Consider the following 23,689-nt stretch of genomic DNA (forward strand, 5'->3'; position numbering starts at 1 on the left):
TGTACAAATCTTATGACACTTTAAATTACGGACTAAAGAATAAATTACGGACTAAAGAATTGGATTAATTGTCCACAGGTACATGTACAGAAGGTAGTTCTGCATGTTTGATAAAACGGAAGTAATGGCCTAAAACCGTTTATCCGGGTAGCCTGGATTCGCCGTACGGAAAGGCAATTCTATTTATTTATATTTAATGGTAACCGGTGAGTAAATTTATTTTAACGGCAACGTTACTATCTTCTCTAAATCAAAATATGATATTACAACATCAGACACGTTAAAAAATTCAAAACATGTCTTTAACTCCTTGGGGCCGAAATGCGACTAAAGGCGCTATATTTTTTACCCCTGTAGCGTCGATATCCGACTATACGCGCGTTATCAGGACTCCCCAGGACGGCGATTGACGAGTATAGTCGCGGCACCAAGATCATGCTGATTGCGTCACGTACTTGTAAATTTTTGATAATTCTGATAAAAGCAAAACTATTTTGCATACCGGCTATTATTTCTTAGATGATTTAATTATTAATTTTGCTTATAATTAGTTTCCTTGTTAAAATAAATTTTTGTAAATATGCAGTAAAGGAAATAAAAAAGACGAACTCCGCTGTGTTTCGTTCATACAGTATTTTAAAAGATTAAAAAAATGTCGGCTGCCAGAGATTTTTCTTACATTGAATAAAACATTTATTATCATGCTAATTGTGACGTATCAGTTTCGTCGGATGATGATTCTGACGATGAAATTTCATTATCAGAGAAATGAATGCTCGGAAAATGTTAAGTTTTAGAAAGCTGAAATATTCGTACACTTACATCGTATTAAATTAAAATGGTTAAAAATAACACAGCAAAACATGTTTCATACACAACAATGTGTGTAAGTAAACGCTTTTTGTAAATTTAATAATTCTTCAAAGATGGGTGTAAATGTTACAACTTAACTGTCTCAGTGCGTGTCACACAACGTTTGTGTACATGTTTAGAAATTAATTATACATCAAACAAACCATCGATATTCCCTCAAAAAAGGGTGTTAATTTTGAGTAATGCTGATGTAAATACTCTGCAATAATAATGCATTTATATTTATTGGAATTTAATGTGTTTACATGTGAAAAAAAGTAATAAAATCGGAAATGTTCAAATATTTATTAAACGCAATAGGTGTGTAAAAATGGTGAATGTTTCGAAGTGAAATTATTACATTTTGTATTCTGTTTGGATATAAGTTACGGACGAAAGTGGATATATATAAATATTTGTTAAAACTTGGAAGATTTTATAAGTATAGTTTGATTTACATCCATGTTAATAATATTTCCATGTATGATTTCAATTGACTGCATGCGAGTGTGATTATGATAAGATCAGATGATATTCTTCGACATCAGGTGGTAATTCTTATCTCGCCGCAGCACGTATATTATGATATCGGCCTCAAGGAGTTAAATTCGGGTGAAAGGTTTGGATCTCTTTAGTGCGTTTATATTACTTATTTGCCCCTAGCAAATATCTCAAAAACAAGCGCAAGGACCTATAAATTTTATTTTTCCATATTAAAAGCAATATGTTTATTTACGACTTCGAGAAAACTCATTAATATCTACATTGTGGAAAAATTCTCGAAAATCAAGCACACGATCCTATTTTTTTCCATTTGCTGAATGTTCTAATTATATTTCAATGTTTTGTAAAAGCAGGGTAATTCTTTATATAGCGGAAAAAATAACCAAACGTTAAGAACTACATTGACCTGTCAAAACCTTGAAAATGAGCATAGTGCCGTACTGTAGAAGGGTTACGATATCACCTCGCTGGTATTCACTCCTTTTTGTTGTTTTCACAACTTTGATCTCATTGTTTTAATCCGGAAATCTCATTATATTTGAGATAAAACGGGAGTTGGCACGATTTTTGTCAAGAGGAAAGGCGGGTTTTGAAATCAATACAGTATTGTTTCCACTGTTTCATAAACCAACAGATTAAGGCTAAAGAATTATATACATTTAAAAGCATCAGCACAGCACCAAAATTGGGTGTGGGACGAGTTTCGAGAACAGACCACAGAATTCTCCTTATTATAACTGGTAATGAGTACTCAAATAAGACCGAGAAAAACAATGGAGACCCTGGTGAGATCGTGATGAGATGTTAACAGTATACATCTGATCGTCAAATAATGCAGTGTCCGATTAACATGTAACATTTCATTATTAAATCAATTCTGGAAGAAATTTGTGCTGAACTTAGTGATATCAGAACACTCAAACACTATATGAACCAGAATCATTATATAATAAGTACGGCGTCAGATGTACTCGAGACTTCACATATATGGTGATATTATTTATACGCATGTGGTGATTAATTCGTTTAGTGAAGAAATTTTAGGAAAACTTTCAATCAGCAAGATCTACAAAGCCGAGTCTAGAGTTCAACAACAATAAGTTTGGAATACAGAGAAAATCCGGTGATTCCGACGAAACTACAGTAATCAGTTGGGATTTTTGAGTGATTTGAATAGAGTACAAGTAAAAAATAAAATCACTATCAATCGAGTTGGTGTGCTATTGTAAAAGATAGAACGAAAGAAAATTCACAAGTCACATTAACTTGGTAAAATGGATTTAACAGTATTAAACTAATTGGTGGAGAATTCTGCATGGTGAATATTGTATCAATCTCTTTTCAAACCAAATTTTAATCTTCTAACTATTTAAATTGCCACCAAAATAAATATTTCTTTTGAAAACCAGAGTTTTAACAAATAAAAGATATGTTCAACAAGCCAATACTTTGATACTGTTTATTATCAGTGGTATTTATTTTTAGACTTTAGATTCAGTTTCTGGATCCCCATTTATTAGTTACGGTACACATTCCAGTAACTTTCCATATACCCATTACAAGTAGTGGTAAAGTGGTGAACTAATGAAAGTATCAATTAAAATTTATTTATAAATATTTCAGAAAATCTGTTGGTGTATTATACTGTAACAGTGTTTGTATTTTCCATAAAAGTGTATCTAGTATACAAAGTCAAAGTTTATACTTTGTATTCGTGCAGTCTTACTTGATTTAAATATTATTGTTTATTATTCCGAATAAATTAAGGTTTCCTTTGAATTAGAGAATAAGAAAAATACAAAGACATTTTTGGTAAATTTCTTTGGTGAAAGGTCCAAAGTCTTTTTCCCATATAGTGAATTAATATAATATTTTGTGTTACAGTAGTAAATTAAAACGAAATAATATTACTGCAGTCCTATTTAGTACTGAACTTGAAAGATACTTTGAAAGGTATTTGGTTTACTTCGCACTTCTTATTGTGGTCCGATTAGAAGTAGTATATCTATCACATAAGTAGCTTAGTATAGGAAGAATTATTATGTAAGGTAGTTTAACACAACATCTGGACATCGATTAAGATTCATTATCATGTAATGTAATTTTTGATTGAGAGTCCTACACACCAGAATATTGTCGTGTGACAATTAGAATCATTACTTAAGGTGGTTCACTATGTATCAAAAATTTAAGGAAGTGGTTCACCATATACATTTTTCAATTTGCCGAATGCTCTAACTGTACTTTGCACACTAATATTCACACTAGCTTATATTATGCAGCTTGTTATTGACTGCATTTATATTACCTTGGCATATATGATCACTAATACACTATGAAGGAATGGAAAACATAGTTTTACTGAAATGTACCTTATAACGATCCTTCTAAAAGGAGATCCTGATTAATCACTTTTGCGACACTTTCAATTACCAGCCGGTTTAAAAGGGCATGGTTTCTGAATTGGAAATTTAAAGTGGATTATCTGTGCGGACTTTGGAATATTGCGCTTAGCTACTTAAATCATTGTTAGACGTTATTATGATTATAATTGTTCATATTCTGCATATCATGTTTATTGAGATTTTCAACAACAGCAGCAGTGTTATTCTGCATTTATTAGTTTGTTTGTGTATGAGAGATTATGTCAGCATCAGTTGGAATTCTCTTGAGCTACTTACTGGTGTAATCATCGGCCACCCGACCTGAAACCCTAAGTTCAGTTTTACAGCTTCTGTACCGCTTTTACTATGAACATATTACTCATGTAGTAACACTTTAAACATAAACGGCGTTCCGACCAAGCAGAGCCCCTTTTAAGAAATGCTTCGGCATCAGTACAGTGCTCTTTACTTACAGAGCTGAATATTTCCTGTACAAGCAGCGAACAGTTCTGTAGCTTTTCTACCCCTTTTGTTGTTAACATACTCTATTTCTTCCTACAAAATATAGTAATTACTTATGTAACCGTACTTCGAACATTTAAGACGTTCAGACAATGAAAATATAAGATACCGCTACAACCATATTCATAAGTATAGTATTCTTTTGTTTCAGAGTTTAACATTACCTGTACGAGCAGTGGATAGAAAAGTTTGTTGGTCAAAAATTCGGGGTTAACCGTGCTACCATTTGAGTGGTGTAATAAACAATTAACGGCTTGACATCAGTTTCAGACCCATCAACATCATTGAAAGTAAATTGAAATGTCGAAGGAATCCTGCAGAAGCCTTGCATATTTTACATCAATACTCGTACATGTGTATATTATTCCTCTACGTTTGAAGTCCAGCTCGTTTACACGTATTATACGGGAGAACTTTCATACCATATTAAACGATTTTTCTATATTTAATATTTGAACCCGATTGAATATGATACAGATCAAAATAAGAGTTAAACCTGACAGTATGTAAAATGGAAAGTGTGAAGGGATCACAGAGCCAGACAATATTAAAAATCACAGCATTCTTTTGAGTGACTGATAGGTGTAGATTTTACATTCTCTCCTCAAATTCAATAATGTCCCATTTTAGTTTTCAATTATTAATAGAGAAAATGATAAATGTTAGCTGATATACATCATTTTCAAGCATTTGTTTATTTGTATATCAGGTAGTGAAAAATAGATGTATTTTGTTTTCCTCACACCTGAGCACAATGTGCTCAATGTGAGCTACATTTGTATTGTGATAACGCTGTGTCCTTGCGGACGTCAAGTCGTCCGTCGTCAACAATTGTGTTTAAACGACATCTCCTCCAAAACCACCGGATGGATTCTAATGAAACGTAATTGGTCTGTTACTTGGATGGTCATCTACCAAAGTTGTACAAAAGGTTTTGCTTGGTTTTACACAGGGGCCGCCAGAGCTAAAAAATACAAAATCTTCAAACGACATCTCCGCCTAAACCGATGGTCAGATTTTGAAATAATTTCACACAAATGGTCCTTATGTCACCTTCTACTATAATTGTTCAAGTTATACAGATTTGTCTTCAGGGAGCGTGGTCACTTTTCCCTATATGTATATAGTGGAAACATTAAAAATCTTCTTTTGTGAAACTGCTAGGCTAAGCCCGATTTTCAAACTTGGCCTAGAGATCATTAAGGCAAACATTCTGACCAAGTATAATAAAGATTTAGTCAACATTGTTGCCTCTAGAGTGTTCACAAGCTTTTCATTTGCTTTGACCGAGTGACCTAGTGTTTGACTCCACATGACCCAGTTTCAAACTTGGTCTAGAAATCATCAAGACCAACATTCTAAATAAGTTTCATAAAGATTGAGTCACAATTGTGGCCTCTAGAGTGTTCACAAGGCAAATGACGACGGATGACGGATGCCGACGGACGCCGGACCATAACCGGTCACAATATCTCACCTTGAGCACTTTGTTCTAAAATGTGTTCATTTTACAGTTTTTATTCATGCAATAAATCAGTTAGACAATACACACGCGTGTGTAACCGGCGAGTATCATCATGCTCAGGAGATTCTCAGGGAACGTAATTCGATAGCAAACTCGCCTCTACGAGGCTCGTTTTGCTACCCAAATTACGTTCCCTGAGATTTCCTCGCGCATGATGATACCAACGTATCATTTATACGTATATAAAACTATGTATATTTATATTCAGAACCTATATATAGTTATAAAACTGAAACTATAAAATGATATTATTGGTTTGTTACTAATTTTAACTACGGGATTCCAGATATGATTCTCCAGCATATATTATTGCGCGTGTATTATGTTCTTTACATCAGTTTTTGCATCAGTGTGTGCTAGTAAACAAGATAAGCTTGACATTTTCTTTTGATATTACTAAATCATATACATTGTACAAATCTTATGACACTTTAAATTACGGACTAAAGAATAGGATTAATTGTTCACAGGTACATGTGCTTGAGGTAGTTCTGCATGTTTGATAAAACGGAAGTAATGGCCTAACGCCGTTTATCCGGGTAGCCTGGATTCGCTGTACGGAAAGGCAATTCAATTTATTTATATTTAATGGTAACCGGTGAGTAAATTTATTTTAACGGCAACGTTACTATCTTTTCTAAATCAAAATATGATATTACAACATCAAATACGTTAAATAATTCAAAACATGTCTTTAAATTCGGTTGAAATGTTTGGATCTCTTTAATGCGTTTATATTACCTTATTTGCCCCTAGCAAATATCTCAAAAGCAAGCGCAAGGACCTATACATTTTATTTCTGCATATTAAAGGCAATATGTTTATTTACGACTTCGAGAAGATTCATTAATATAATATTATATTGTGGAAAAATTCGCAAAAATCAAGCACACGGTCCTATTTTTTTTCCATTTGCTGAATGTTCTAATTATATTTCAATGTTTTGTAAAAGCAGGGTAATTCTTTACATAGCGGAAAAAATAATCAAACGTTAAGAACTACATTGACCTGTCAAAACCTTGAAAATGAGCATAGTGCCGTACTGTAGAAGGGTAACGATATCACTTCGCTGGTATCATCCCTTTTTGTTGTTTTCCCAACTTTGATCTCATTATTGTTTAATCCGGAAATTTCATTATATTGAGATAAAACGAGAGTTGGCACAATATTTTTCAAGAGGAAAGGCGGGTTTTGAAATCAATACAGTACTTTTTCCACTGTTCCATAAACCAACAGATTAAGGCTAAAGAATTATATACATTTAAAAGCATCAGCACAGCACCAGAATTGAGTGTGGGAGTTGTTTCGAGTGGTGAAGCAGTATACCTGTTCATTTATGGTTTACATATTCCAAAGTCTGAACCAGAAATGACGGTTTGAGAACATTATTTGGAAATGTTTTGTTAGAACAGATATAGAACAATATAGAAAAGAACAGACCACATTATTCTCCTTCTTATAATTGGTAATGAGTACTCAAATAAGACCGAGAAAAACAATGGAGACCCTGGTGAGATCGTGATGAGATGTCAACAGTATACATCTGATCGTCAAATAATGCAGTGTCCGATTAACATGTAACATTTCATTATTAAAGATGTTTTTCACAATTATTTCTAGCGGACAGAATTTTTTGTTACTTTGCATATTTAACGACTGATGTATAACAAGTTGAAATAAAAAATAAAAATAGTAGGTACCCGTGCTTCTTTTTTCAATATTCAAAGTTTATTAAGAACACCAAATCGGTATTTTTGTCTGAAGAAACAGTACATACATGTCATAATAAAACTACTGCAAACAATTATTTATTCGAAGTTTCACTCTGATGTTACTGTTTATGCATCCGAATTTATAACACCACTATAACTATGCATAAAATGTCAACATATAGATATATTTACTCAGAAAAATTACTCTTGACAGATCTTGAAAGTATCTGAAACTGAGAAAAACACGAAGTATTTCTTAATGATATGAAAAATCTAGCGGACAGAATTTTTCCATATTTTATATTATGTAAGCTAGAACTAAGACAAAAAATTCTAAACCAAAAAAATAATATCAACCCGTGCTTGTTTTCAAGAAAAATTAAAAAATATTCACTCCACCCACAAAAGTATTTTTTCATTACCCCACCCACCTAAAAATTATGAACTTTTTTTTTTCTTACAAAACAAATTGCACAATGTTATTATCAGTTCCTTAACCAATATTCTTACTCACATGCGGAATAATGCTCCTTTAAGGTTGCATGCCTCTAGGTCAAATACTTTTTTGAGATACGTGCTACACAAGCTTTCACATCCAATTTACTTATATATTTGACCACGTCAAGGGACATAAATCTGTTTTTATTGAGTGAAACCTCAAATAAAAGCACTGGTGCACAACTTCGCATGCTGAATTTAATTTTTGTGTGGTTTCATGACTCTTGGCGCATATAATTTTGAGGTACATGCGACACAAATGTTTAGACCCTTTATGTACAATTTGACTATCAAGGGCCATAACTCTGGTCTTACTAGGTGAAAAACGGGATGGGGCACAAAAAGTATAACAACATTTTTAGGAAGTCACATTTAAACTTAAAGGAGATATATCTACGTTAAGATTTTCTGGAGTTTTATTTGACTTGGGGAGGCTGCATCATTACTGGACGAAATAGTTAACTTTCAAATTGGCTGTCCACAATGTATTCGATTCGAGCACTTCCTACAACTACTCCTCCAATAAAGCACCATCATTTTTAAAGGTAAAATATGGATGCACGACCTATATTGTCAGTACATAGGATATATTTTGCGCGAGTGCGCTACATATCCGACAATTATGCACTTTTGGCGGCGAATTCTGAACTTTACAGTGGATATCGCTTGCTGCGCGATTGAGCTGCGCACAAAATATTGTGATAAACTCCTTTAAATCAATTCTGGGAGAAATTTGTGCTGAACTTTGTGATATCAGAGCACTCAAACACTATATATACCAGAATCATTATATAATAAGTACGGCGTCAGATGTACTCGAGACTTCACATATATGGTGATGTTATTTATACGCATGTAGTGATTAATTCGTTAGTCAATAAATTTTAGGAAAACTTTCAATCAGCAAGATCTACAAAGCCGAGTCTAGAGTTCAACAACAATAAGTTTGGAATACAGAGAAAATCCGGTTATTTCGACGAAACTACAGTAATCAGTTGGGATTTTTGAGTGATTTGAATAGAGTACAAGTGCAAAAAATATCACTATCAGTCGAGTTGGTGTGCTATTAAAAAAGATATAACGAAAGACAATTCACAAGTCACATTAACTTGGTAAAATAGATTTAGCAGTATTTAACTAACAGGTGAAGAATTCTACACGATGAATATTCTATCTTTCTCTTTTCAAACCAAATTTAAATCTCCTAACTATTGAAATTGCCATCAGAATAAATGTTTCTTTTGAAAACCAGACATTAAACAAATAAAAGATATATTCAACAAGCCAATACTTTGATACTATTTATCATCAGTGGTATTTAATTTTAGACGTGTCCTGCTTTTGATTCAGTTTCTGGATCCCCATTTATTAGATACGGTACACATTCCAGTAATTTTCCACATACCCATAACAAGCAGTGGTCCAGTGGTGAACTAATTTTAGTATAAATTAAAATTGGTCTATAAATAGATATTGCCAGAAAGTGGGTGTATTATACTGTAACTGTGTTTGTGTTTTATATTAGTGTACTAAGTACACAAAGTCAAAGTTCATACTTTGTATTCGTTTTGATTTAAACATTATTGTTTAATTATTCTGAATAAATTGAAGTTTCTTTTGAATTAAAGAAATACAAAGACATGTTTGGTAAATTTCATTGCTGAAAGGTCAAAAGTCTTTTTTCCATATAGTGAATTAATATAATATTTTGTCTAGTAAATTAAAACGAAATAATATTACTGCAATACTATTTAGTACTGAACTTGAAAGATACTTTGAAAGATATTTGGTCTACTTCGCACTCCTTATTGTGGTCCGATTAGAAGTAGTATATTTATTACATCAGTAGCTTAGTATAGGAAGACTTATTTAAGGTAGTTCAACACAACATCTGGATATCGATTAAGGTAATTCATTATCATATTAGGTAATTTTTGATTGAGAGTCCTACATACCAGAACATTGTCGTGTGCCGATAGAAATACTTAAGGCTACTTAAGGTGGTTCACTATATATAAGAAATTTAAGGTAGTGGTACACCATATACCTTTTTTCCATTTGCCGAATGCTCTAATTCTATTCCAAAGTTTTGAAAAAGCAGGACAATTTTTACATAACGAAAAAACAAACAAACAAACAAACGTAAAGAACTACCTTGACCTGTCAAAACCTTGAAAATGGGCATAGTGCCTTACGCTAATGATCACTTAATTAGAGTATATTATTACTGAAATAGATATATTTAAGATTTGAAAAATGAATTTCTCCACAGAAACAATGTTCTAGAACTAATAGTTATGTAAAAATGTAAGTAATAACCTTTGTGTTCGAAATAATATTTGGACACAGGAAGTGATTTTAGACCATTTTAAATACAAGCGCCTATAGATAACACTTTCATGCAGTTGAACAATATGTTTACAGCATTCTGGTTCCTCCTCTCCTGACTCTAATTTTAGGAGGTTAATAGTATTTAGTCAGTTTGAAATTACTGGACTCAATAAGACTGTACTTTGCACACTAATATTCACACTACTTTATATTATGCAGCTTGTTATTTACTGCATTTATATTCCCTTGGCATATAGGATCACTGAAACACCCTGAAGGGATGAAAAACATAGTTTTACTGAAGTGTACCTTATACCGATCCTTCTAAAAGTAGATCCTGATTAATCACGTTTGCGATACTTTCAATTACATGTCGGCTCGCTTTGTTTCAAATTAGAACAGTGACCCTGCTAATTTTGCATCAAATTCCCATGTTCCCTTCTGGTTCTTAGTTTTGGTGCGATGGGTTAAAATATTAACACCAACAAAACACCTAATGTGTTTTTATTACTCGCACATAGTTTTCTCAACTAGGCAAGATGCCGATTTAAATGGGTATAGTTTCTGAATTGACAAGCGGATTATATGTGCGGACTAAGCTACTTAAATCATTGTTAGAGCTTACTATAATTATGATTACCTACCGGCTTCTTTGATCCGATGAAGTCCATAAACACCTTATTGACCGCTTATGAGGTCTATAAGAATTTCCAGACCTGTCCTATTCTAATGTCTACACAAAAATCTCAAGTGCCACTAGCGGGAATCGAACCCGAGTCGCTCCGATGCTTGTCCAATGCTCTAATCACTGAGCCAAATTGTCGACACACTTACGCAATTGTCAGAGATTAAATTTAAAGTTATGCATAAGCCACCGAAACAATGCAGTAGTATCATGAGAAGTCCGTGCATGACATTTTAGGTGAACGCGTGATTGACTCCATAAATATAGTATCAATTTTACAAAAAAGTACGTTATAAGTGAAAAACTTCCGACCAGTTTTACATATCTTGAAAATTGGTCTAACATCACTTTACTATAAAGTTTTAACATTCAATTCTGAGCATGTCTTGATATTTGTCTGAAAGTTAATACGGGCATACTCTTCCGTCAGTGTGGAGAATGATTCATGAAACAGGACAGTTTATTTTACAAAGAAAAATATTGACAATGATATAATTGTAAAAAATACAAACTACACAAATTTCCTCCAAGTTGATTAATAGTCTGCTAATGAAAATTGTGACGATTTTCTGTACAATCAACATGGAACATAAGTAACGAAGTTGTATTTTTGAAAATAACCCAGTTGAATGTCGTTAATTCATATCGCACTAACAGTTGACATTTTTATGCCTTTAAATATTATTAAATATTTTGCACTGTAGAAGGTTTCATTGATTCTATACTTGACATCCACAAGTATATGACAACTTCTTCGCGTGAATCAGGTGTTGAGAACTAAAACGACATTAAACTTTATAATGTTTATTCAAATGGTTGCCATGTCATTCAGAACAGAGGCCTCTAACTACAAACCTCTTAATTGGCTGACGTACTCATTACTTTCATTGTCAAGAAAACTGAAGATTTTTATATCTTCTCGATGGTGTGCGCGCAGGTTTAAGCACATTTCATTCTGCCAAATCAGGGTATATTATGATACGCATTTCTTGTGATAATGTAATGATAAATCTATATCAATACTTTTTGACGGCAAATCAAAATCAAATTAAGGTATTAGGCCCATAATAGAGTATCTCCTTTTTGAAGAGTATTCAATTCCTACCATAAACCTACTTTGACAGCAATTTTCAGGGGGGGGGGGGGGGGGGGCGAAGGTTCAAGCCCTACTGGGACAATTTTTTTTCTTGTTTTCCTTTTTTTCTAGTAAGTTTTTACTTCTTTCTAGACTTGTTATTGATTCATTGTACAAAAATTTGATATGCGATTTCTTGCTGTTAAAAGTGAATTTACCTCTAAAACAGAAGGGGGAGAGTTAGACATCGTTAAAAATACTGAGTCACACGCGGTAAAAGTTCTCTATTTTGCCTTCATTCTTTAGATTACAGTCATATTGTGGAAGAAATATAGGTAGGTTTTACTTCTGCCTCAAGGTTATTTTTGAATGAAGTGAGCAAAATTCAAAACAGACCCGCAGGATTCGACCATAATTTTTCAATATTGGAGTTGGAATTCTGTCTGATTAAATCCGTTTACTCGAGGCTCCCTAGAAAAAATGATATTGACTGTTTTTATTTTAAGTTTCATGATTGTTTACCAATAGATTGATATTTCTTTCATAAAAAATAATGGAATAATAAATTCTCTGAAAACGTATTGGATAAAGGCCACCACTTTGAAATTTGTCTCTACTTGAGCCTTAGGAAATACCATAAATTACACAAAATTCTTAAAAAAAACGACACGGTAAAAGTTTTTAAAAATTTGCATATAAGTGCGAAGCGCGGTCAACTGTAAGAATATACCAAGCAAATGCCATTTTTAAACATTACTATTAGGGGCCTAATACCTTAAAGAGTTAAAAAAACTTGAGAAAAAAAAAATAAACAAAGAGCTGTGTTCAATAAACGCTTGATGCCCCCGGTGGCATCCTTGTCGATACAAAGTAACCTAAGTCCAAAACGAGGTCAAGTTCAAGGTCAAGGTCAAACTGAGGTCAGGTGATGTCTGAAGATGAGGAATGGTCACAGGTTACATCTGTATGAGTATCAAGTCATTCTAGTTAGGGGTATTGATGGTAGACGAAACGGTCCAACCTGGTACGGACGGACGAACGAACGAATGGACGGACGGACAGGAAAATCACAATATGCCTCTGCATCAGTAGATGCCGGGGGCATAAAACCCCATAAAATACCATTCGCGTCAAATTCTGACTAATTGACTAGACACACATTGATGATCTCAGAGAGAGACTATTTCCCAAATATGCACGGATTTTTCATGCAATGCAAAATGTCATGTCCTAATTGCTGACAAATAACATTACAGGTTCGTAGCAAGTTGGGCATTTTGTTATATTAATAGTATCAAATAAATTGTGACATATATTGTCTTGTTCTTTCTCCTAACTATTTGTTTTTATCATACATACACGTTTCAAACTTTCTTCAAATCCGAAACCAATCTGGACTGTGTAAAACAAAGAAGCTTGTTCGGTTCACAAATCCCTCACAGGTCTATAAACACAATGCAGACCTATTCCTTGAACAATAACTATTACTCATAGTTTATATTCTGCATATTATGTTTATTGAGATTTTCAACAACAGTATTTGTGTTAGTCTGCATTTTTATTTTATTTGTGTATGAGAGTAATGTCAGCATCAGCTGGAATGCTCTTGAGCTACTTACTGGTGTAATCATCAGCCACCCTCCTGAAATCTTAAGTTCAGTTTTACAGCTTCTGTACCGCTTTTACTATGAACATATTACTTATGTAGAAACACTTTAAACATGAAAGCAGAACCCCATTTAAGAGATGCTTCTGTATTAGTACAGTGCTTTTTACTTACAGAGCTTAAGTACATTCAATCAGGGCTGTTATAGTTCGATCTTCTCAGATCGTTCAGCACTACTTTTATGTCGTGTTATTGGTACTGTTTAGTTTCTCAGCCTGGGTGGTTTCAATACTCCCGCTTTCATAGCCTTAGGTATTGTACAATCTCACCTTGGATATGGTGCCTGCTTTTTAATTTTGTCTTTTGATAGTTCTTGTGATATGCAGGCTCCATAACCCCAGATCCCCTTTCTAAATTTCAGTTTGTTTTGTTCTACCCATTGTTTTCTCGTTTGGGGCAAACCCATTACTTATCTGGGGACCAAACGCCGCTTTTTATAGAATTACACGCTAAAACACGTCTATCATTGAAGGGTCAAATGTGCACCGCCGTTTGAATACAGCTGAGGATGTCTCTAAATTGCTTTTTAGCTCACCTGTCACATAGTGACAAGGTGAGCTTTTGTGATCACGCAGCGTCCGTCGTCCGTCCGTGCGTGCGTGCGTTCGTGCGTGCGTGCGTGCGTAAACTTTTGCTTGTGACCACTCTAGAGGTCACATTTTTCACGGGATCTTTATGAAAATTGGTCAGATTGTTCACCTTGATGATATCTAGGTCAAATTCGAAACTGGGTCACGTGCGATTAAAAACTAGGTCAGTAGTTCTAAAAATAGAAAAACCTTGTGACCTCTCTAGAGGCCATATATTTCAAAAGATCTTCATGAAAATGGGTCAGAATGTTTATCTTAATGATATCTAGGTCAAGTTTGAAACTGGGTCACGTGTCTTCAAAAATTAGGTCAGTAGGTCTAAAAATAGAAAAACCTTGTGACCTCTCTAGAGGCCATATATTTCACAAGATCTTCATGAAAATTGGTCAGAACGTTCATCTTGATGATATCTAGGTCAAATTCGAAATTGGGTCACGTGCGGTCAAAAACTAGGTCAGTAGGTCTAAAAATAGAAAAACCTTGTGACCTCTCTGGAGGCCATATATTACATGAGATCTTCATGAAAATTGGTCAGAATGTTCACCTTGATGATATCTAGGTCAAGTTCGAAAGTGGGTCACGTGCCATCAAAATCTAGGTCAGTAAGTCAAATAATAGAAAAACCTTGTGACCTCTCTGAAGGCCATATTTTTCATGGGATCTGTATGAAAGTTGGTCTGATTGTTCATCTTGAGAATATCTAGGTCAAGTTCGAAACAGGGTCATGTGCAGTCAAAAACTAGGTCAGTAGGTCTAAAAATAGAAAAACCTTGTGACCTCTCTAGAGGCCATACTTGTAAATGGATCTCCATAAAAATTGGTCAGAATGTTCATCTTGATGATATCTAGGTTAAGTTCGAAAGTGGGTCACGTGCCATCAAAAAGTAGGTCAGTAGGTCAAATAATAAAAAAAACCTTGTGACCTCTCTAGGCCATACTTTTCATGAGATCTGTATGAAAGTTGGTCTGAATGTTCACTTGATGATATCTAGGTCAAGTTTGAAACTGGGTCAGCTGCGTTCAAAAACTAGGTCAGTAGGTTTAAAATTAGAAAAATCTTTTGACCTCTCTAGAGGCCATATTTTTCAATGGATCTTCATGAAAATTGATCTGAATGTTCACCTTGATGATATCTAGGTCAGTTTCGAAACTGGGTCACGTGCCGTCAAAAGCTAGGCCAGTAGGCATAAAAATAGAAAAACCTTGTGACCTCTCTAGAGGCCATATTTTACATGAGATCTTCATGAAAATTAGTGAGAATGTTCACCTTGATGATATCTAGGTAAAATTCAAAACAGGGTCACGTACCTTCAAAAACTAGGTCAATAGGTCAAATAATAGAAAAACCTTGTGACCTCTCTAGAGACCATATTTTTCAATGGATCTTCATGAAAATTGGTCAGAATTTTTATCTTGATAATATCTAGGTCAAGTTTAAAACTGGGTCACATGAGCTCAAAAACTAGGTCACTATGTCAAATAATAGAAAAACGACGTCATACTCAAAACTGGGTCATGTGGGAAGAGGTGAGCGATTCAGGACCATCATGGTCCTCTTGTTTGTACTTTTAGCATGTTTAAATGTTGAGTTCTGCTCAACCCGGGCTAGAGGGCGTGGACGGTAGCATGCATTTCCACTACCGTCCATGAACAGGCTCAATCAAACCGAGCCTGCAGCATTTTTGTTTTTGTCGTGTTGAGCGACATGTGAAGTTTCCACTTTTTCTATTTTAATATTTCCTGTACAAACAGTGAACAGTTCTATAGCTTTTCTACTCTACCTCTTTTGTTGCTACATGTAACATACTCTACTGGTTGGGAACCATTTTCCGGACACATTTTCGTATTTCGGCTCCATTATTCCCTAAAAAAAGTACTTGACATAAATTAAGCCCACACTGCACAAACTTCAGCTCCTTTCGCTTCCGATGTTGTAATCAGCATCGCGTTGTGACGTAAAATATGGGCTCCATGGGGCCTCAAATGGGGTCACTGAACGAAGTTATTTTCCACGTAAGGTAAACCAGTAACCGGACAAATTTTTTGACAATGTTTTGCTGTTATTTTGATATCGAAATAAGTAATTAAACTATTTTCAAATATTTCTTTATCATTAATCTCTTCAAAAATGCACATGAAACATAACCCGACGTTCAATAGCAGCTACAAAAGCAAACCGAGGTTGACTATAAAAGGCTCGAATTTCGTCTTACACGAATTCTTGATAATTCTAGTAGATATAGAATAATATTAGTGCAAAAATCGACAGCCCAGCATTTTATGTAACTTTTGCCATGAAATTAAAAGTAGTACATGTTATTAGCAGACAATCAGTATGTAGTTTAATTATTTCTTCCTCACTTGATACCTCGGCAAGTGTAAACGACTGCGCATGCGCAATGCTATCTTCGTGCCCCGTTTAGACAGAAAGTTGTTTTGTAAACACAGATGAGGTATCACCATAAAAACTAACATTTTACAGCTTTGTTATAGAATGGTTTGTTGTAAACATAAAGAACACACATGTAAATGATCTAAATGAAACAATTACATGAACAACAAGGAAATCAAGCGGATATTACATGTGTCCGGAAACTGGTCCTGTCCGGAAACTCACCAGGTTCCCAACCAGTATTTCTTCCTACAAAATATAGTAATTACTTATGTAACCGTATTTCGAACATTTAAGACGTTCAGACAAACAAAATATAAGGTATTGCTACAACCATATTTATAAGTATACATGTAGTATTCTTTTGTTTCAGAGTTTAACATTACCTATACAAGCAGTGGATAGAAGAGTTTGTTGGTCAACAATTCGGGGTTAACCGTGCTATCATTTTAGTGGTGTAATAAACAATTAACGGCTTAACATGAGTTCCAGACCCATTGAAAGTAAGTTTAAATGTCAAAGGACTCCTGCAGAAGCCTAGCATATTTTAAATTAATACTCGTACATATGTATATTATTTGTCTACGTTTGAAGTCCAGCTCGTTTACACAAACTATACGGGAAAACTTTCATACCATATTAAACGATTTTTTTCCATCTTTATTTGATTTTTGAACCCAGTTGAATATGATTATACAGAACAAAATAAGAGTTAATACCACAGTCACACAAACGGCGCGGATAGCTACGTTTAGCTAAAGATAGAAACGTAGTAATACGTATCGATCCGTACTTAAGCCGTACGGACTGGTACGGATTGATATGGGTTACTACTTTAAGGTACGGCTCAGGTACGGATCGATACGAATCGATACGGATTACTACGTTTCTGTCCGTGGCTAGACGTAGCTATCCGCGCCGTATGTGTGACTGGGGTATTAACCTGACAGTATGTAAAATGAAAAGTGTGAAGGGATCACATAGTCAGACAATACTAAAAATTACAACATTCTTCTGAGTGACTGATAGGTGTAGATTATACGTTCTCTCCTCAAATTCAATAATGCTCCATCTTAGTTTTTAAATATTAGTAGAGAAAATGATAAATGTTAGCTTATATACATCATTTTCAAGCATGTGTTTACTTGCATAATAGGTAGTGAAAAAAACAGATGTTTTTTTCCCTCACACCTGAGCACAATGTGCTCATTTCGAGCTACATTTGTATTGTGATAATGCTGTGTCCGTGCGGACGTCATTGAAATTAAAGATATTTATTTATAATCATCATCTGCATATTTGATTCCAATTCCCATAACTCTAATTGTATTTTTGACATAATTATGCCCCTTTTATACTTAAATACTTTTCGTAATCTTCGCTCTCTGGATATAATTTAAGTACAATATAAAATAATGACTTGGTGAATCTTTCTTTTAAAGTAGAGGTCTCTTATTGGGACAACTTTATTTTACTGTCAAAGCGCCGAATAATGGAGCGCGTTGTCTTTCTAAATACTGACATATTTTCCATTTCAACTAAACATAGTTGAACATTCAGTATACATTGAATAATAATTTGGATTTAATTAAATCCACAGGATCGGAGTGTACTGATGTGATTTGGAATTTACTGGTTATGTGACTTTCAATTTAAGGGTTACCTTATTGTTACCCTTACGATTAAATGAATTAAATTCAGGCTATGTTATGTTTTATTATGATAAAATAATCGTTAAACATTGTGTAAAAATAACATTCAGATCTTTCAAAATTTGACACAAGGCGTGGAGTTAGAAAAGTTGTTGAGTATATTATTAATATATGCATCATTTTGCTTTCTTTAAAACGTTAGAAATACGTTTTCCAAAGTTCAGACTTGACCTTTGACATGTCTGTGACATTGAAATGATATTAAAATGACTTCCAAAAGCTTTCTGCAGTTAATCCACATAAAAAGATTAGAAAATATGTCAAGTATACGCATGCCACTTTTCCCAGATATATATAATTCTGTGTAATATAATATATATTATATATATAATTTTTATATTATTTTCAATTTAACTTACACAATACTAAAGGGCGTTGAGACACAAAATTTAAACCATATTTAGGGGTTATAAGAAATTAAAACGAGTGTACAGCGGCATTAGCCGCATAGTTTATTAACTCGACTATTCGAAGAATAGTCTAGCTATACTAATCACCCAGGCGTCGGCGTCGGCGTCACACCTTGGTTAAAGTTTTGCATGCAAGTACATACAGCTATCATTTAAGGCATATAGCTTTGAATTTTTTTTTCTTTTTCTAGGTCCATTACAAACCTCACTGGGTCAAGTCCCATAACTCTGACATGAATTTTGGGAAAATTATGCCCCCTTTTAGACTTAGAAATTTCTGGTTAAAGTTGTACATGCAAGTTACTATCTCCAAAACTAATGCAGATATCGAATTGAAACTTCACATGTGTCTTCGGGGTTATAAAAGTAGTTGATAGCATCAAGTCCCATAACTCCGGCCTGCATTTTAGCCAAATTATGCCCCCTTTTGGACTTAAAAAATCCTGGTTATAGTTTTGCGTGCAGGTTCATACAGCTATTACTAAAAGGCATATAGATTTGAAACTTATTTTTGCTTTTTCTAGATCAATTACCAACCTCACTGGGTCAAGTCCCATAACTCTGACATGTATTTTGGGCAAATTATGTCCCCTTTTGGACTTCTGGTTAAAGTTTTACATGCAAACTACTATCTCCAAAACTAATGCAGATATTGAATTGAAACTTCACAATCATGTGCCTTCGGGGTTATAAAACTAGTCCCATAACTCTGACCTGCATTTTAGCCAAATTATGCCCCCTTTGGACTAAGAAAATCCTGGTTAAAGTTTTGTGCAAGTACATACAGCTATTACTTAAAGTCATATAGATTTGAAACTTATTTTTTCATTTTCTAGATCAATTACCAACCTCACTTGGTCAAGTCCCATAACTCTGACATGTATTTTGGGCAAATTATGCCCCCGCTTGGACTTAGAAAATTCTTGTTGAAGTTTTACATGCAAGCTACTATCTCCAAAACTAATGCAGATATTGAATTGAAACTTCACAGTCATGTGCCTTCGGGGTTATAAAACTAGTCCCATAACTCTGACCTGCATTTTAGCCAAATTATGCCCCCTTTGGACTTAGAAAATCCTGGTTAAAGTTTTGTGCAAGTACATACAGCTATTACTTAAAGTCATATAGATTTGAAACTTATTTTTTCATTTTCTAGATCAATTACCAACCTCACTTGGTCAAGTCCCATAACTCTGACATGTATTTTGGGCAAATTATGCCCCCTTTTGGACTTAAAAAATCCTGGTTATAGTTTTGCGTGCAGGTTCATACAGCTATTACTAAAAGGCATATAGATTTGAAACTTATTTTTGCTTTTTCTAGATCAATTACCAACCTCACTGGGTCAAGTCCCATAACTCTGACATGTATTTTGGGCAAATTATGTCCCCTTTTGGACTTCTGGTTAAAGTTTTACATGCAAACTACTATCTCCAAAACTAATGCAGATATTGAATTGAAACTTCACAATCATGTGCCTTCGGGGTTATAAAACTAGTCCCATAACTCTGACCTGCATTTTAGCCAAATTATGCCCCCTTTGGACTTAGAAAATCCTGGTTAAAGTTTTGTGCAAGTACATACAGCTATTACTTAAAGTCATATAGATTTGAAACTTATTTTTTCATTTTCTAGATCAATTACCAACCTCACTTGGTCAAGTCCCATAACTCTGACATGTATTTTGGGCAAATTATGCCCCCGCTAGGACTTAGAAAATTCTTGTTGAAGTTTTACATGCAAGCTACTATCTCCAAAACTAATGCAGATATTGAATTGAAACTTCACAGTCATGTGCCTTCGGGGTTATAAAACTAGTTGATAGCATCAAGTCCCACAATTCTGATATGCATTTAGGGTCAAATTATGTCCCCTTTTGAACTTAAAACTCTTTTGATATTTTAACATTTTGGGTGATATTTTCCTGCTTCTGGGACAATATTTCGAATAGTCGAGCTTGGCTGTCTTACGGACAGCTCTTGTTTGTTAATGCACACATTTGACCTTTGACCCCATTATACTGTAATGAGGAATCCTAGAATGCGACAGCCCCTTTTAAATTTCATGTTTGATTCTAAGGACCACTTTTATACTTATATCCGAGCATTAACAAAAAATGCCATCAGAAGTCACATTTTCCTGAGATATTGGCAGACTATAACAAAATGAATGCTTGCGAGAATAGTACTTAATCAAAACATTTAATTTTGAAACATAGAATTAAACAGCTAATCAAACAACACCTCTGGGCTTGTACAGTAATTATGGACATAATATAACTCCCGTTTTGCATAATTATGAACGTTTTCATGCTCTATGCATTTCTGTTGCTGTGTTTACTTCATTGTTTATGCACATCGGACCTTTTCGTAGCATTTTCATAGGGTTTTATAAATATTTGTAATGTACACAAACCTAACAACCATGTAGTGCTATGATTGTAAATGTTGCAAAATGGCCATATGTCAGACAAAATCTCTCCCTTAGAAGACCCATAATTTTCTTGGTGGTCTTGGTTCTATTGCTTAAAGGTCATATACGAACGTAAGGTGAGTGTTTGATTGGGTCTCGCTATGTATGGCGGCTCTTTGAAATTTGTTTATTTCATATAAAAAATATATTTGTAAATTTCATTATTGTCGAATACCCCCTTGACAATTGATACATGTCAAAATTCGTTTATCACGTCGAACAAATTGAGATCTGTATTAAAAGCAATAACTAGTCAAAAGTGGATAAATTAGCAGAAAGGAGTTTTACTAATAATTGCTATAACCTGACCATACAATATGTTCTATTTAAAACCATATTCAAATGCGCACCTATAGTCTTCCTCCTATGGGAGTCAATTTAGATACATCTTTTTATTTGCAGGTGTACCAATAACAAACATTCAGACTATGCAGTCTTTAATGCTTACAGACGAATGGAATAATCATTTTAATACATGGCCGGATGGTTGGACGCCTTGGCCGGAACAAAACAACAAAACTGTGGTATTGCCATTTGTTTACTGGAGTAAAAAAATAGAAATTTCACCACATGGATTAGTTCATGTATTTTATGTACAAAAAGCTTATCAAACAGTCAGACCGACTTATTATGGGTTTCAAGGTCTAAATATTCTGAATCAGCCTTATTTCTACCGCGTATGTCGTATGGACGAAGATATAAGCATTGGGATTTTCTGCAAGGACCCTTAATCCACCCGTACATTGCCCCAACACATGACGTCCGGTTCTACACATTCTTCGACGTATATTTCTATGACCACTGACTTAAATGTCGCACGCGACTGGGCCGCAAAGATTCCAGGCAAAATTGTTAGAATAAATTTGCAGAGTATACAGGGTACACCAGTGGAGGAGACGTGTATAAATCTTACGAAGCCGGAAATAAGAAGCCAAGTACTCACACACCCCATTCAAGTCAACCGAGCGATATCGTCAAAGGAATTCATCTTTCAATACCTTATTCCAAAATTCATGTACAATCCTGCTTTCAATGGCCCTGTTCAGGTTTATGAAGAAGTGGATTTCGACAAAAATGGAAACATCTGGAAGAAGCTGTAATAAGTAAAATAATGGATAATGGAAACTTTATATTAATATGTATCTTTGGCACTAGCTCTTACCAAAGGGAGATTATCAGCAGATGATATATAACTACACAAGCTCAAAAAAAGAACAGTATCAGGATTTAATAACCAAGGCGCGATACGGCTATTTTGCTGTTGAATTGCTTATTCTGCTGTTCAATGAAATTATGCAACTCTAGTTACTTTCGGTTCCACGGGTCTTCTTGTTCTGCTGAAAGTTTAACGGCATATCGCGATAAATTAATTTTGATATATTGTGCAGGACGCTATCGTTGATCATTAGATCGTGGGGCTTGATATTTTAGCAAAACACATACAAAAATATAAACTTTTCGATAATTGACCAGACAATTAAGTCACTGGTAAATAATGCAACAATGGACTTAACACCTCTGGTCAACATTTTTCTCGATGGCTTTTTATACGCCTGTTTAAAAAGAACTTTCCATCCAATAACTACGGTCTTTTTCCTCAAAATTAATCCAAATTTAATTTAAAATATGTATCGCTATCAAGGTCAAGTTTACAATCGAAAGTAACTATTGAAGTAAATTTTCGTTTTTTGGTAAAGCAAATAATTGTTTTCAATAAATTAATTATGTGAGCTATATGGTATGACATGAAACTAAACTTGTTTGATTGTATCACATTTCTACTACAAAAACATATTTGCGTACTAGTATTTTATAACTTTAAAATGCATTATCATTATGTCCGGTTGTATTAAAACAAAAATTTAGAATGAAACTGTTACCACTGGTTCATTTGATTAATTTAGAAACATTAATTAGACAAAAAATAATTTCAATTGTTATCATAAATTGTATATATCCAGTAAATTTGAAAAATTTGGTATAGTTTGTTTATTTTGTGGTTTAAAGCATTTTTCAACAGTATTTCAGTAAATCTAACCAGTGTTCCTTGGTTCTGTACCAGTCCTGACCTCTAGCTAACTTCTCCATAAGAATCAAAGGTAGTGGACGAACGCATTCATTTATTTCAGTCACAATGTACCGGTATTGTATCAAAATGTCACGGAGAAAACACGTTCAAGAAATACATAAATCATTTCATGTTTCAAACAATAATATATTAACCTATTGTGCATACTAAGTAACATATTTCGATTTCAATGTAAACTGACTCTGGAACACAAGGCCTAGAAACAAGAATGAATTTAGAATTTCGTTCCACCATTATTCTGACTTAGCGAAGACCAGTGTAAGTGCGTGC

At 34.2% G+C, this 23,689-nt stretch overlaps 1 long non-coding RNA gene across 2 annotated transcripts; it reads left to right on the forward strand.

Moving 5' to 3' along the window:
• On the forward strand, positions 1-23,307 carry LOC128553111 (uncharacterized). Of its 2 annotated transcripts, XR_008369256.1 has the most exons (5): positions 1-206; positions 4,414-4,552; positions 6,258-6,385; positions 17,110-17,239; positions 21,733-23,307. It is a non-coding gene; the product is annotated as an uncharacterized LOC128553111 (long non-coding RNA). The 2 variants fall into 2 exon arrangements; XR_008369255.1 differs by having other exon boundaries at positions 4,414-6,385.
• The last annotated feature ends 382 nt before the right edge of the window (positions 23,308-23,689 follow it).

The sequence above is a fragment of the Mercenaria mercenaria genome, unplaced genomic scaffold (genome assembly GCF_021730395.1).
Source record: "Mercenaria mercenaria strain notata unplaced genomic scaffold, MADL_Memer_1 contig_3487, whole genome shotgun sequence".
Lineage (NCBI taxonomy): Eukaryota > Metazoa > Mollusca > Bivalvia > Venerida > Veneridae > Mercenaria > Mercenaria mercenaria.